General features: G+C 40.0%; 1 protein-coding gene and 1 pseudogene across 3 annotated transcripts in view; one reads left to right on the top strand and one right to left on the bottom strand.

Annotated features, from left to right (window-relative positions):
* Window positions 1-16,462, bottom strand: part of GATAD2B (GATA zinc finger domain containing 2B) — a 62,733-nt gene that overhangs the window by 27,761 nt on the left and 18,510 nt on the right. The window lies entirely within an intron of this gene.
* LOC120592276 (uncharacterized) lies at window positions 9,838-9,956 on the top strand (annotated as a pseudogene).

Genomic DNA, 16,462 nt, shown 5'->3' with positions numbered 1-16,462 from the left:
TCATGATGATTGAGTGTCCTTTTCGCCGCTAACAGTGTCATCGTGTCAGGAGTAAATCAGATGGTCACCTTATCTGTGAAACCTCTTCCATTCCCCTAAGCAGTTTTCCCTCCACTGTATTCTCAAAACATTTGAACATATTAGTACCTGTCTCATTACTGAATTCCTTGTCTATTTCCCTTAAAAAACTGCGAGTTCCCAGAGGTCAGGAACCACATGTATTATTCATTTTCTTATCTCATGCACCTAACCTGTACACAACAGGCACTCAAATTTTTTTCTGTTGACTATACTGGCTTCCAGGATCTCTATCTCCTGCAAACATTCTGAGGAGCTGGGCAGAAAGGGCGTGGAGTGGGGCAACACGTCTGAGACAGGGAACCCCCTGGCAGAAGGGGTGATCTGCTTCCAGCATTAACAGAAAAGGACCATACACAGTGAGTACCAGACACTTTGACTCAAAGGAGTGCCTGCCTCCAAAATGCTTCCAATCTATTAGAGAAATACGTTACCAGCCTTCAAAGTGCATTTAGAAACTTTTAATTTCACAGGGTAATTTTATGCCTGTTGAATATAACAATAAAAAATACTGGACTTGTAGTCTGTAACTTTTTTAATCCCCCTTTTCTAGTAATTCATTTTACTGTATTTACAAAAGCATTGATCCATGCTATATTAGAAAACAAAACAAAAAATTGGTCCTTCACCACAGAAGGTCTGGATATGGATTGCTATACAGAAGACAAAGTAGACCAATGTGTGACTCATGGATGGAACCTAATAAATTTGGTTTCGTCATTTTTCTTTTACTTTAAATCGGTGTTTCTCTAAGTATCATTTTAGGCCACCTACATCGGAATTACTTCAGCTATGTATTTTAATGCATCTTCCCAGGCCCATTTCAAAGTAATCAACTGGAATTTCTCAGGGTGGGGCCAAGGAACGTGAATTTTCATCACGCTTTGCTAGTGATTATTAGCCACTCTATAGTTCAAGAATGACCGTCCTAAACTTTCACAACAGAAACTATGGAGTATATAATTAAATAAAGGAATAGGAGTTAGCCACAGTTTTCCAACTTCCCTCGTAATTTATAAAACTACCGTTTTTCTTTGTGCGAAGTAGAATAAATGTAGGCTTTCCTTTGGAACACTTAAAAAATAATACAGTTGACCCTTGAACAACATCGGTTCGAACTGCATGGGTCCACTTATATGCGGAGTTTTTCAATAAACACACAGTTGGCCCAAGGGACGGCTTAGGTTTTTGGGGAATCAAGTTATTCTTGGGAAAATGGGCTGAAGGGTTAAAGCGGTACAAATTAGTAGTGACAGATGGTCGTGGGGATGGGGAGCACGGCATAGGGAATGCAGACAGCATTAATGTTATGGCTAGGGAGAGGGCCAGAGGAGAGAAAGAGCCATCGGGGGGATCGTTTTATAAACTATATAAATGTCTAACCAATGTACTATATACTTGAAACTAGTAATAAAAATTTTAAAAATAAGGCGAAAAATGTCAATATAACGACTTGAATTGACAAAAAAAGTTATTCTTGGATTTTCGATTGCGCAGGTGAGGGGTGGGGGTGCTAATTCAAGGGTCAACTTACGTATAGAAAGAAAACAAAAAATCCTTTTTCACGTTTTATATACCAGGGCACTAATCAATGGGCAGGAGGAGAGGAGAGTTTTGAATGGCTGCGATCTTCCACGCTGCTCTGAAAATCATCCTTTCCCAGGTCCATTTCATACAGACAGACCCCGGAGAGCCTCTTCTCAGATAAACCATTTTTCAAGGGGTACGTGTATTACCCAAATCTGATAACCGCTGGGGGGAAGCGCACTTCAACAGAAGAAAAATAACAAGGCATGTGCTGGGGGCAAAGGAGCTGGGGAAAGAGGAGAAAGGAGGGTAACATCTGAGTGGTGGCTAAAGACCAAAACTGCGCGCCAGGAACCATGGAAATAGTTCGCTTAATTCTCAGAGCATTCCTATGAAGTCCATGTCATCCCCGATCTATGAATGAAGTAACTGACACTCGAACAGACTAATAAACCTACCCAAGGTGACACAGGGAAAAGGAGTCAAGATGAAACCCTAGGCCTGATCCCAGTGTCGAGAACACGCCCCTTCCTCCACACCAAGGATGGTGAGCGGGTTTCTACTTCATGCCAACTTCATTTTATGGACGCAATCACCTGTTCCATTCTGTTGCACCAGTCAAGACTTTCCTTCGGGCACTGTCTGCCATAGGCACGACACATGAAAACAGCAGAACACGCATAGCCCGAGTATTTCCCACATCCATGTTCTCATGATCAGACGTACGAAGCCACAGGTATTTGAATTTAGTGGCCTGTGAGGGTAACCACATTTTTGTACATTTTGAGGAAACAAGAGCTGGGAGGTGGTCATGACAGGGAAATGGCAGTGACCTACGAGCCTTTGGAAAATCTCACAAAAGTCTTTGTTCTCACAAAAATGTCTCCACGTATCCCCCAACAATATTCATAGCTCTGCGCAGTACTGAATTAGTCATAACAGAGAAGGGATAAGTATAAGGGATAGGTTATAAGTAGCAGCCTAGCTAGTTATTTATTCCACAAAGAGTAAGCCTAATAAAGTTTCTCTAATGCCAATTCATGTACTTTAAAGGAACAAACATGATCATACGAATAAATTCTCTCTCAACAGTGCTTCAGAGATTAGTGGGCTCGTGCCCTCTACTTGCAGTTGGATGGCTGAATGCGTGGCCATTTGTCTCCCACCGAACTGGAAGCAAATTGTACTTCCAGGTCCTAGCAAAGATCACAGGGCAATGGTCCTGTTCTACACATCTCCATCCGCCCCTTAATGCAAACCCCACGGCTCAGCTCCTTCCAAGCTACCCAAGGCTTCCTACTGCCCATCACTGCCAGCAAGTGACTGCACTTTCCAAGGATGCAACCTCTCTAGTTCGGTTCCCTAAAGAAACACACTCACACTCACACTCACTCTCTCTCTCTCTTCCCCTCTCTCTCTCTCTCTCACACACACACACACCCCCAAACTGTCAAACAAATTCCTCAAATGGGGTTAAAGCCCCTAAGGGAAAACAAAATGGCTACACAACGGGTTTTATCCTAGGGGCTACAAAGAGTGAAATTATCTCTGAATGTACCATTTTACTGGATCATCTTAGAGGCTGCTTCCACACCAACCTAGAGGTAGCAATCTCTGGAATTCAGCAGTTTGTGGAACAGAAAATGGTGTGAATAAGGGCTTGAGAAGAATATGCACCTACGTGGCTATCTAAGCTCTAGTAACCATTTCTCATTAAGAGGCTATTTAGAGAACGTGGAACCAAGAGAGACCACTCCGATCTCTATGGGATAGAAACACGCAAGGCATCTCAGACCCTAAAGTAAGTGCTTATGATACTACAATATATATGGCAAGATTACCAATCAGAGGTTAGAAACCAATCTGGCAAATCAGAGAAAGTAGCCTGACACAACTACAGGAGACACGGGCAGAGTATCACTGAAGTCGCTGTAAAGAAGGGTCCAAAACAAAGCATGATTCACTTTTATGAACTCCCCGCTGAACCGAGATTTACTTCTCCAAATTAAAGCTGTAAAAATTACAAATGACGCTGAATTAGAATTTGTCTTAAGCCCTTCTTAGGCAGGATGCCATTAGTTCTACTTAAACTGATCTCCTACACTGAAAACAACAGCACATTAACCCTTTTACCTAAACCCTACTTTATTTTTCTGACATGGTATGCATCTGCTTATTGCCTGTCTCCTTCCCCCATTACATTTTAAACTCTATGGAAAGACTTGTCTACTTTGTTCACTAACATATCCACAGTACTCAAGTAAGTTCCCAGCAGTTTAAAAAATCACTCGATAACTATTTGTAAAATAAATAACTGGATTCTTCATCTGCATGCTGTTTTACTAGAGGCATAAGACTGAACAAATGCTACAGAATTCTAATTTCAAGGGCAGAACTGGTTCATTTCCTCTATTTAGGATCATTCAGCCTTCTTACTAGATGGAGATTTCCGATGGTTATTTTGTATGTAAACATCTTTTCATTTCTAAAGTAAGAAGCCTCAGCCCCTGTACAATACCCCTACCCTACTGCAGGCAGTTGGCTAAGTTTTGGCTTCCTGAATTTTTCATTTGGGTTCGTGGTCCGAGGAGGTGAGAGGATATACATACACCGCTGCCACCTCCTAGGGTCACATTAGGGAAAGTTATGGATCAGATACACATATGAGGGTAATAAACGCCAGGGTACCAACAGCCCCTAAAACGGTTTTGTGACTATGATTTAAAGTGGGAAAACAGCAGAGCATCGCCAGCAGAGAAGAGCCTCAAGACCCTTACGACAGGAGACAACGGCTTCTTAGCTGGCTCCTTGTTGCTTCAGCTTACCACATAAATCCAACAAGCCTTCTTGCAACATGTTATAATACCTTCCATTACTTACGGCCTGGCCTCCTCTACTCTGCCCTCCTGACCCAGGCATTCTGTCCCTAGCCTCCAAATTACGGTCTACTTCTCTATTTGCACATACCACCCTCCGAGACCTTCCCTTGCCACATTTCTAAGTAAATTCCTGCTTGTTATCTGATAAAACATACTCTCTAGTTCATTCTACCCAAGACCTTATTCTTCCAGTGTCTCGAGATGGCTGCTCAGTGCTCATCAAAACTCAGCCTCTCGCTCCGTGGTAGCACAGGCACTGGCTATCCAGCGACTCAGCTGCACCACATTTCCTAGCCTCTCTTGCTGACTGTTAGGGTAAGTTCTTGCCAATGAAATAAACTCTCAAGCTCCATCCCCTAGACCTATGAATCAAAATTTCTGGGGACAGGGAATGTATTTTAACGAGCTCTGCAGGGGACTCTGACACACACTAAAGTGTCAGAACCGATGACCTAGTGAAAGAACCTGAGTCTCTGAATCACCACATGGTACAAGAACCACTCACCCTGGGCAATTACATGAAAAAAATACTTTCTATCTTGTCCGGGCCACTGCATTTTTGAATTTTTGTCATAACTGTTAGGAACACTCTCTTGGTTCTCAAAACTTTTTGGTCTCGGAATCGCTTAAGAGGATACTCCTAAAAATCAAGAACTCCAAAGAGATTTTGCTATCAATAGTCAGCATATATGAAATTAAAACGAAACATTTTTAATATTAATTCATTTTTAAAAAACAAGCCCACATTCCATGTTAACATAAATAACATATCCTTTATTAAAAAAATAATAATAACTATTTTCCAAAAAGAACAATTTAGTGAAAAGAGTGGCTTTATTTTACATTTTTGCAAATCTTGTTAATGTCTGGCTTAATAAAAGACAGCTGGATTCTCATAGCTGCTTCTGCATTCAATCTGCTGCAATATGTTGTTTTAGTTGAAGTATATGGGAAAAAATCTGGTCTGACACTGATATGTACTTTAGTTAGAAAGAAAAGAGTACTTTTTTAAAACTTAAGATTTAAAGTCTTTAATGAACTCATTATTTTAAAATAACGTTTCCAAGTTTGAAATAATTTTAAACTTACAGAAAAGTTGCAAAAAATTATTCAGAAAAGTCCCATATACTCTTCATCCTGCTCCCGCTAATGTTAACATCTTGTACAACCACAGTACGATTACTGAAACCAGGAAACAAACAGCAATGACACAATGCTATTGACCTCGACAAGCCTCATTCAAATTTTACCAGTTTTCCTACTGATATCCTTTTCGGATCCGGGATACAATCCACAATCCCACACTGAATTTGGCTGACATGTCTCCCTGCTCTCCTCCAATCTGTGAGCTTCTTAGTCTTTCTTCACTTTCACATTTTTGAAGAGTACTAGCCAGTTCTTTTAAAACGCCCCTCAATTTGGGTTTGCCTGATGTGTTTTCATGATTAGAGTGAGGTTACGTTTTTGTCAAGAGTATCACAAAAGCGATGTTGTGCCTTTCTCAGCGCATCATATCAGGAAGAACGTGATGTCGATATGTTGCACTGTGGTTAATGCTAACTTTAATCACTTGACTGAGGTGCTGTCTGCCAGGTTTCTCCACCAAGAAGTTATCATGGGAAGGTACTCTGAGGTTACGCAAAATCCCATTTTGTTCAAACTTCCACTCACTTATTTTAGCATCCATGGACAATTCCTGCCTGCGGCGATTATTACTGTAGTATTTGCCTAATGTTTTCATCACTCAGTCTATATTTATTAATTTGTATTTTACTGTAATAATCGGCTCTCTCCTCTCCCATCTGTTTATTCAAATATTTTTATAGCAGTATGGACTGGTGAATATATTTATGTTATCCCATGGATTATAATCCAGTACTTACATCACTAATTTTGTTCTTCAATTTGTCCCAGGTCTAGTCATTGGGAGCTCCTTCAAGCTGGCTCCCCATCATTTTTTTTTTTTTTTTTAGCATTTCATTACTTTCTGGAACCACACGATGTTTCAGGTTCATGTGATTTTTCTTTTCTGCCCCAGTCATTTTTCCAAAGAGCTCCGGTTTTATTGGAGGAGAGCATTTAGAAACCAAGATCTGGTGTCATTGTTTCCCAGTCCTTCAGAACAAGGCAATGTATGTATGCACACACATGCATTCCCTTTATCTATTTCTATACCTATCTGTATATGCGTACGTGTGCATAAATGTGTATTAAAATTCATGACTTCACACTGATACGAGAGGGGTACTGTAATAGTCTTTCCAAATGATCATAATTATAGATATTTTTGTCTTTGCTATACTCATAACTCAATATATGTGGGCACAGGACATTAACAGACATTTATGGCCAATAAGCACATGAAAAGATGCTCAATATCATTAGTCATTAGAGAACTGCAAACCAAAACCACAATGAGATACCAATTCACACGCTCTAGGACGGCTATAATCAAAAAGACAGAAAAAAACAAGTTTTGGTAAAGATGTGGACAAAGTAGAATATAGCCTATTATATTGCTGGCGAGAGTAAAAGATAGTACAGCTGCTTTTAAAAATGGTTTGGTGGTTCCTCAAAAAGTCAGAATCATCAAAAACAGAATTCTCATATGACCCAGGAATTCCATTCACAGATAAATATCCAGAAGAACTGAAAAAAGTATTCAAACAAAAACTTGAACAAAAATGGTCATAGCAACACTACTTACAATAAGCAAAAAAGTGAAAACAATCCAGATGTCCATCAACTGATGAATTAACAAGCAAAATGTGGTATACAGTAAGTCCTCACTTAACATCATCAGATAGGTTCCTAGAAACTGCAACTTTATAATGAAACCAGTGTCAGGCTAATTGACACAAACAAGAGTTAAGGTCCTATGGCATATTTCTGGTCACAAAAACATCACTAAGCTTCTAATTAAGACCCAAAACACATCTAATGTTAAACATTGCAATAAATGTGAGTTATACATACATTTAAGAAAGATAAATAAAAACAAGTAATATAATTATTTGCCAACCTGCTCGTTCCACTTCAGGGTCACAAGTGACTGGAGACTATCCCGGCAGCTCAGGGCACGAGGCGGGAGCCAAGCCAGGACAGGACACCCTTCCATCACAGGGCCGCTCACACGTACACTCACTCAGACTGGGACAATTTAGAAATGCCAGTTAACCTAACGTGCACATCTCTGGGACGTGGGAGGACACTGGAGTCCCGGACAAAACCCACGGAGGAGACGTGGCGAGAACGTGCGAACCCCACACAGTGGCCCTGGCTGGAAATCTTTTTTTTTCATCGTCAACATTATAACGGAATTATATCATTCAAGGACTACTGTATTCCCACAGTGGAACAGTATTCAGGCATAAAAAAGAATAAAGTACTGATACATCCTATTACGTGGATGAATCTCAAAAATGTTATGCTACATGAAAGGAGCCAGACACCAAAGGTCACACATATTGTATGATTCCATTTATAACAAATATCTAGAATAAATCAATCCACAAAGGCATAAAGAGCTTAATGGTTGCCAGGTGCTGGGGGATGGAGAAATGGGGGTAATGAGAATGTTTTAGAATTTGATTTAGGTGGTGGTTGCACGACACTGTGAATGTCTTAAGTGCCTCTGAATTGTACAACTTAAAAAGGTTAATTATATGTTATATGAATTTTACCTCATTAAAAAAAACCAACAGTAGTTTCTAAGAGTTAACTGCAATGTGAAATCTGAAACCTTATCATACTGCTACATTAAAATCTATTGGTCGATCTTATACTTTGAATGCATCTTTTACCCAAATACGATTTTGTTACATCAAACATTGGTCACTTGGAAAATTCTGGTCCACCAAGTCATGTGGATATCAAAAGTCTACACATTTCATTATACAATATTTTTTAAAAATCACATTTGTTAATATGAACACTAATCTCAACAAAAAAATACTTAAGTTCTGGGAAGCTGTCAAACTCATGGTTTAATATTTATTTGAATGTTATCGCTGGGAACACATACAGTCAGTTGTTTTCCTTGAAATTTTTCAAGAATATGTCTGCCAAACGCCCCAATCTAAAGACCATAGTTCACTGATTATTCTTTCATCAAGTAAAAACAGTGTTCTGGGAAGAAAGCAGTACTCAGTCGTACTTTCTCCTTGAGACAACCATTGTACTGCAGTATGTAGCACTAAAGCGTGTAATGACTACTTCCCGTTTTATCACACGAAATATTCAAAAGCCATCTTCTGAAATGTCAAGATTAAATAAAATTCATTTTTACTCCTTTATCAAGAACATTCTTCGTGGAACTGGATTTTTTTTTTAACTGCAAGTTTAAACGGCATGGCAGTGGGGAATACAATGACTCTATACAGCCTGATGCTACTGCTTTGATTAGTGCTAAGGCACGGGCAGTGTTACTCATTATTGCTTTTGGATCATCAATGAAAATGTCAACGCAGTAAAAAAGACAAATAATGCTTTTGCATTATTATCAACAGTTTTGAGCTCAAGACTCCCTGAAAGGGTCTAGGGGATCCCCAGGAGTCCACAGACCACACTTTGAAAACTGCTACCCCACTCTAATTAATATACTATAACAGTGGTCTCCAACCTTTTCAGCACCAGGGACCAATGCTCCCATGAGAATCTAAAGCTTGATGATCTGAGGCGGAGCTGAGGCGGTGATGCTAACGCTGGGGAGCAGCTGCAAAATGAAGATACAGATGAAGCTTCGCTCGCTCACCTGCCGCTCACCTGCTGCTGTGTGGCCCAGTTCCTAACAGTCCACAACAGAACGATACCGGTCGATGGCCCGGGGGTTAGGAACCCCTGCTACAGGTAATCTGCCAGTTATTATTATTTTCCAGATTTAATGCAAAATAAAATAAACCTTTCTTCTCTGTATTTCCCTTTAACATTCACTACTATGAAATGCCCCTAAAAGACTACATAAATACTATTACTGCCTAACCAATTCCAAAGGCACATACTTTTTTCTTTACCTAACTGATATCAGCTATATCAATGGACTCTCTCTTCCTACTATTGCCCAGACCACAAAATACCAGTCCTACAGTCTGAAATGATTAATTCCTTCTGGTCCATTTAAACCTTGTCTATTTTAATTACTTCCTTATTGATTTCTAGAACGTGCTTCCTGGCTCACTCTTCCAGATTAAAAAAAGACTCTTGATCTAGATCAGGGGTCTGGAAGCTTTTTCTGTAAAGGGCCAGACAGTAAATATTTTAGACATTGTGGGCCTACTACTCAACTCTGCTGATGTAAGCAAATGAGTGTGGCTATGTTCCAATAAAACTTTATTTACAAAAACGGGCAGTGGTAGTCTACAGCTATGCCACCCTGAACGTGCCCGATCTCGTCTGATCTCCAAAGCTAAGCAGAGTCGGGCCTGGTTAGTACTTGGATGGGAGACCACCTAGGAAAACCAGGTGCTGTAGGTGTTTTAAAAAAACAGGCAGTGGCTGTAGTTTGCTGATTCCTGATCGAGACTATTCCAACATATAGGTCCAGTCTAACTCTAAAGATCTGCCCAAAGTAAAAGGAGGAGGCAGCCACAGACTGGCTGAAAGACACTAATAAATGGTAGTAAACAAACCCAACAGTAAGGAATATTACTAACAGCAGCTGATACTCATTAAGCTCTTATTTGCTACAAACTGAGCTAAAAAGTGATTTACAATGCATTACCTCATTTAAGCCCTTTGAAAAAAGGTTTTAATAATGTATATAATTCTCTTTTTATAAAACAGAAAACAATAAATAAGCTAAGTAATTTTCCAAGGTCTTAGTCTGATTTAAACATAGGTCTTTCTTACTGCAAGGTCCGTGGTCTGAATCACTGTACTATGATATCCATCTACTGTCATTTTGGTTTTTTAACCCAAACTGGTAAGACAGTAATTCTAAATAAAAACGGACAGACCATTGTCACTTACTTGCTCTTACCATGTCTTTTCAATACCATTGAATTTACTACACAAACCTTGGCTCACGTCATTGAATGGAAGAGCCTAGGTGATCTTCCTTTAGGTGACATACTGTTTAGTAAAATGCGCCAAAGATCATAAAGGCCCTTACGCTTAATTGTGACGAGTTAAGATGTGCTGCCTAAAAAGCTAATGAATTAGAGGTAAGCAGTCCTTTCCGACTGTCACCTTCTAAGTCAGCACAAAAATAATCATATACTATTAAATACTATAATAATGTAAGTCAGTACAAAAGTTCCAACATCTACCAAAAGAAATCTGCCATACAACATTTAAAACAGGTGATATTAGAATGAAGGGGACAGAGGGAGTCAAGGGCAGATTTCACACATCTTTCAAAACTAATCTTCACTCTCCTAAACATTAAGAAGGGCCTATGAGAATTAAGCAAAAACAAAGAAAAAAGAAAAAAAAATCTGTTCACTAATAGAATGTGCTAACTTATGTCTCATTGATTATAACTACCACATCATAAGATTATTCCTATCAGTTTGCTTCCAGGCACCAAGAGGAAAGTTCAAAGTAAAAGGCTGTGATACATCTTTGAAGCCTGTCGGTCCAATAAGTAAGCATCATATAGACCGAATCTTAGGAAGGCAGAGTGAAAGAAGCCTTACATCTTCCCTTCCCTTTATATTTAATGTAAACCAATGTAAGAGGTAAAACATAATACCACACATACACACGTGTAAAAAGGCTGGTTCCCACGGCATTACCAAATAATAGAATAAGAATAAGATAATGGCGACTCGAAAGGGTAACTGTTACTTCTCAGAACTAGGGAATCTCACAGCTCTGAATGTGTTTTCATCTAGCCTCTGGGTTTGAACGAGGCCGCACTGTTGCTGTTTTGTCTTCTAGTATTCAACTGACTGGGAAATGATCTCCCTTAACTCATTTGTAAAGGAAACTTGGAAGAGTGGGCTCCAGCTACTAGGGGTGGGTAGATAACCGGGGACAACAGGGAGTGAGCATGCCATTCACTCTGGCAAAACTCACCCAGCAACCCTTAGAGCATAACCTCATGCATACCTCCAACATTTCCACCAAAACTCACATACCAAAGGGAAAAACATACATATATTCAAAGACTGTTGCTTGTGAAAACGTGGCCAAAACACAAATTCAGAGACTAGAACAGAAAGATACAAAAAGACTGAATTAAGACGCTACCTCTAGACTACAACCTGACAAATCTTATTATAAGATAAACTAGTTCGAAAGTTCCCTCTCCCTCCAAACTCTCCATACCCAATTCTTGCATATCAGCACCATTATTCTGAATGGCCAGACGAAGCAAAAATAAACACTCATAAAACAATTGCAACAGTATGACTCTTTTATTCATTAATATACGTTATTTCACATGTCTGCCTAACACAAGGTTGCTTCTTGTATGTACCACACCTAGGAAATCCATAAAGAGAAATTAAGAAAAAAGGCACCCTGGTAAATCTGTGGTAAACTGAAATATAATTTCTAAATTAACGATGAGCTCCCAATGTCCGATGAATAACAATCGTTCCAACTGAGTTCCAAAGTTAGAGCGCCTCCAACGCCTGGAAGCTGAGGTCTCTAATTTTTCCTCCCTCCCATGTGCTGCTTGACTCCCCTTTTTGTACAAGTCTAACTCTGCAGCAGACGGCAGAGAGAGAACACGGCATTTCTTTAACACGCTAACTAGAACACAAAGAGAGAAAAAGGGGGGACTCAAAAGAGCAGCTAATAGATATTTTTTGCTCTCTTATCTGGCTTTTGCTTCTCCTTAAGATTACCCCCTTGCCCACCTACCTCTGTACGCTTGGTAACCCTGAAAAATTAGAAACAGTTTGGGGGCAAAAAGAAAAAAAAGTATCTTAAATTATAGCTGTTAAATCCAGGAGGCATTTCTCTTCTAGTCGCCCCTCTTCCTCAAACACACATCTCTGAATGGGGGCGGGAAGAAGAGAACCCGAACAAGCTGCTTCGCCTCTCACGAGGGTGACTGCTTCCACCAGGAGCACAGTCACCGCCCCGGGACAGAGAAGCCCCCTGTCATGCTGCCACAACACAAATAGGTTTTGTTTTTTTTAAAGACAGCAAAGAAAAAAAGTGTGTGTGCGTGCGTGCGTGCATGTGTGTGTGTGTGTCAAAAGGGTATTTTTCTTGCCCTAAGCCTTTCCCTTGTCCATCAGCCCAAGTAAGCAGAGATGACGCAGACTTCCTTATATAATAGCCTGTGATTTCCTAGACTGCAGGCCTTTCCCTTTGTGTTCTGTACACACTTACACACGCGAGCGCGCGCACAGTCTCATTGCTTTGCAGCCCCTGGCATGATGCCAGCACTCAGTCAGCTGGTTGACTCCATTCACAGAGCAGGGCTGGAGCTGACATGGGAAGGGGGGGCGGTTAGTGAGCGTAAGGGGGAACTAGAACCATCACTGCTTCAGACAAAAGAAATTTTTAAAAAGAAAGGAAAAAAGAAAAAGAAAACCTTAGCGTGACATTCCTCATACAGCTTCAACTCAAAGAAAACTGGAAGCCAGAGACCATTACAGGGAAGGGATGAAGCAGAAGGGTTGAGGATCCAAACAGAAAGGAGCTTTGTATGAGAAACAATTACTCCGAAACAAATTTTAAAACACGACAGTATTTATTACTTCGATCCCATCAGAAACCTCAGCATATCACCTTCTACACATAGTCAGGAAAAGGCTGTGAAGAACTCAGAGCCATTCTGAGTTTCTGCTTTTAGAAAAAGAGAAGCGGGGGGAGGTGGGAAGCAAGACAGTTAAAAGTACTTACAGGTATACATTTTTCTGCTCCCTCCTCTAGCTGCCAGGAAAGCTGGAGACAAGAAAAGGGGGGAAACAGAAAAAGGAGGAAAAGAAAGAATAAGAGATGGGTTTAGGTTCTGGTTTGAAGGATTTGTGGAGGGGAGGAAGGGAAAGGTTCTTTCTTTTCTATCGTTAGAGAAGCTCTTTCTACGGCACAAGAGCGGCCCCATACGTGCCAGCCCCCTTGAGAGACCTGCACAAACCCACTCTCCAAGCGGGCACTGCCCTGCCAATCACATGGCGTACTGTTATATTAAACAAAAGAAACAGGGGGATGCTTACTTTTACCCATGATGCCTAGCGGGGGCAGGGGAGGGGGGAGAAAAAACCCCAGTTGTAGCCGGTTTATAACCTCAGGACAGAGAATTATCTCTTAATTTTTAAAGTCATTCGTGGTACAAAAAAGTCAGTCAGTCTCCCCCACCCCACTACCCCCCCATTATTCTGGCCTAGTGCCAAACTTTGCCTTCATTCATGAGAGCTAGTTTCCTCTCAAATCATGATGCTTTAACTGTTTAGTTTCCAAAGCCAACATCCAAGACAGGAAATCACAGCATCAATACCAAAACATACTCCAAATTACAAAAAACCCCACAAAGACATATTGCCAACCACGCTCCTTTTCTTTACCCCTTAATTGCTAGTGCTAGGAAACAGACACCGATGTGACAGTAGACGTGTTCATTAAAGATATTTCCCTGAAACTGTCCCACAGGTAGATAGATACCTGATTTAGCCCCATCAATTCACACACACTCGGGGCAGCTGAATCCACACTCTGAAACAAATCGTAGCAAGGTTTCATAGCAAAGTGGTCATGACAGTATACAAACACACTATAAAAATGGCATAGGCCCTCGGCATGTATATATTTACAACTAAAAACATAATAGAATTTTTTTAAATGGCTTAAACCCAGGCACAGTATGGTTACAGTTATCGCCCCACTTGCCCGTGTCCCAGCTAGAACCTCCTCCCTTTTCGTATTCCAGCAAACTCCTTGCCCACCTCCTACTATTCACTACGCACACCATGCTTCATTCTACAGACAGCTCAAGATTCTAGACATATCTGAGCCTGATATCTTGATTAACTTTCCTTCTTCTGTTTCAGAGCAACTGTCTCCAATCTCTTCGAAAGGAGTTTTCATTTACCAAAAGTACTGACGAAGGTTCAGAAACTGGGGAGGAAGAAATCCCCGCGAAGAGGTACGGCGGTGCTAACTGCTGTGGAGGTCGCTGGCTGGGGACCCTCACTCCAGGATCTTTGTCTGAGGAAGTTCTTCATAAACAAGGAATAGGGAGCGGGTGTGCAAGGGAGATTTCCTTACTTTTCACCTGATATCCCCTATCGATACACCACTCCAAATGCTTACCTCATTTGAGCCTCTGGAACTCAAATCATAATTGTACTCACTCCATTACAATCTCTCACAAAATACTTGCTTTCTTCCAATTAAAGTTTCTAGAATCTAGCAAATACCGAGAAAAATAATCTACAATATACCTAAAGATACTAATTTGGAAATAGAAGTTTTCCTGAACAATCTAATATTAACTTCAATTTTCAGAAAACAAATGCTGAGGAAAATCTGAAAGAGTATCGACCACTGGCATAAGGCATTCAATAACTAATAAACTACAAAGGAAAACCCTACATCCAAGCTTCAAGTGGTTGAGGTTGTGCCATCTCGGTCACGGTTAAGTCGTATTTAGTAGAAGCCTAGCAGAGGTCTTCAGATTTGGGTACTGCCATCGTTTTTAGGAGATAAAACATCAAGTCTGTGATAAATGGGGCAAAGAAAATAAGCCATTTCCCTCTTACTGAAGACATTTCCACAAGAGATCAACTATGAATTTCAAACCGAAGCTCACTATTTCTATGTTTAATCAGGGTAGGAAAGACTCTTTACAAATCATTAGAGATCATGCCCATCTGAGTCCACTGAATACATCTGACTGCATTTAAACACTGGTCAATTTTTATCTGTCTTTAAGCTAATATAAAAGGCTTAGATAAAATTATGCTGTCGGTGGTGATTACCATCATCCACGAGTTAATTCTCCAACTTTACACAGGCTGAGGCAGTACACTGTGTTCACTACAATATCTGCCTTCATATACTGATTCGATGTCCAGAGGTACCAGAGATGCTCTCAAATCAACAGGTATTTTTCTTCAGGATCCTGGAAAATGAAGAACTACATGGCAGCCAGCAACCCTGCTCTTTTCAGCTAAACTATAATCATCCAAAACCAAAGGTGCTTAATTGTGCAACTGAAAACTGCAAATTTAAAAAAAAAACTTTTTGGTAAATTATTCAAGTTGTGATGCTCTGAATATAAAATTCTTTAAGGAAAAGGAAATATCTAACATTCACTGAGCATTTAATGCACTAAATATTTATTCAATCCAAACCAGGAAGGTAGGGTCCTTTTCCCATTTTATACATATAAAAATTAACTTGGTGAAATGAAGAAATCTGAATGAAGTCTCTCATTCAGCTGACAATAGATGCTGGCTGAAAAGCTCCTACTCTTCCACTACACCATGACGACTTGAGCGTTTCTTGGCCAAAACTCACACAGTGAGCCAAGTTCACTATGCCTGCCTTGCCAATCTCAACTCTAAACCATTACATTAAAGAAAATATTAGCCAAATACAACTGAAGTCAAACTCTTTGACAGGCCTGTATGATTTTTACCCACAGAAGATTTCATCTAGGACTTCTTTTGAAAGGCTAATACGTACATACAATCTAGATATGTACAAAAAAGATCTGATAAATGAGATGTCTGGGAAGGTCAAATTAAAAAGGATAACCACTAAGAGGAATGAGGCGATTATCAAATCTAGGCTCAGAAAACAGAATTCAATTTAATTATAATTAAAACCTCTAAGATACTCCTACAAAAGAAATATGAACTTCATTGACTCAAACACTTACAAAAATTCAGTAATATCAGAAATAAGTTTGCAAAACATATATAGTCACCCATCTTTGCTCTTCATAAACTTTGTAAGAAACTTACTAAATTACTTGTGCTAATTTTAACATATATCCTTGGGCTCAGAAAACGAGTAGATTAAAATAAGAACCACTGTTGGAAAATAAAATCTATTTTTTTATTAAAAAGCCAACC

Source organism: Pteropus medius, unplaced genomic scaffold (assembly GCF_902729225.1).
Source record: "Pteropus medius unplaced genomic scaffold, Ma_sr-lr_union100, whole genome shotgun sequence".
In the NCBI taxonomy this organism is placed as follows: domain Eukaryota; kingdom Metazoa; phylum Chordata; class Mammalia; order Chiroptera; family Pteropodidae; genus Pteropus; species Pteropus medius.
Note: the sequence above shows the minus strand (reverse complement) of the source record. Positions and strands in the feature narration are given on the sequence as shown.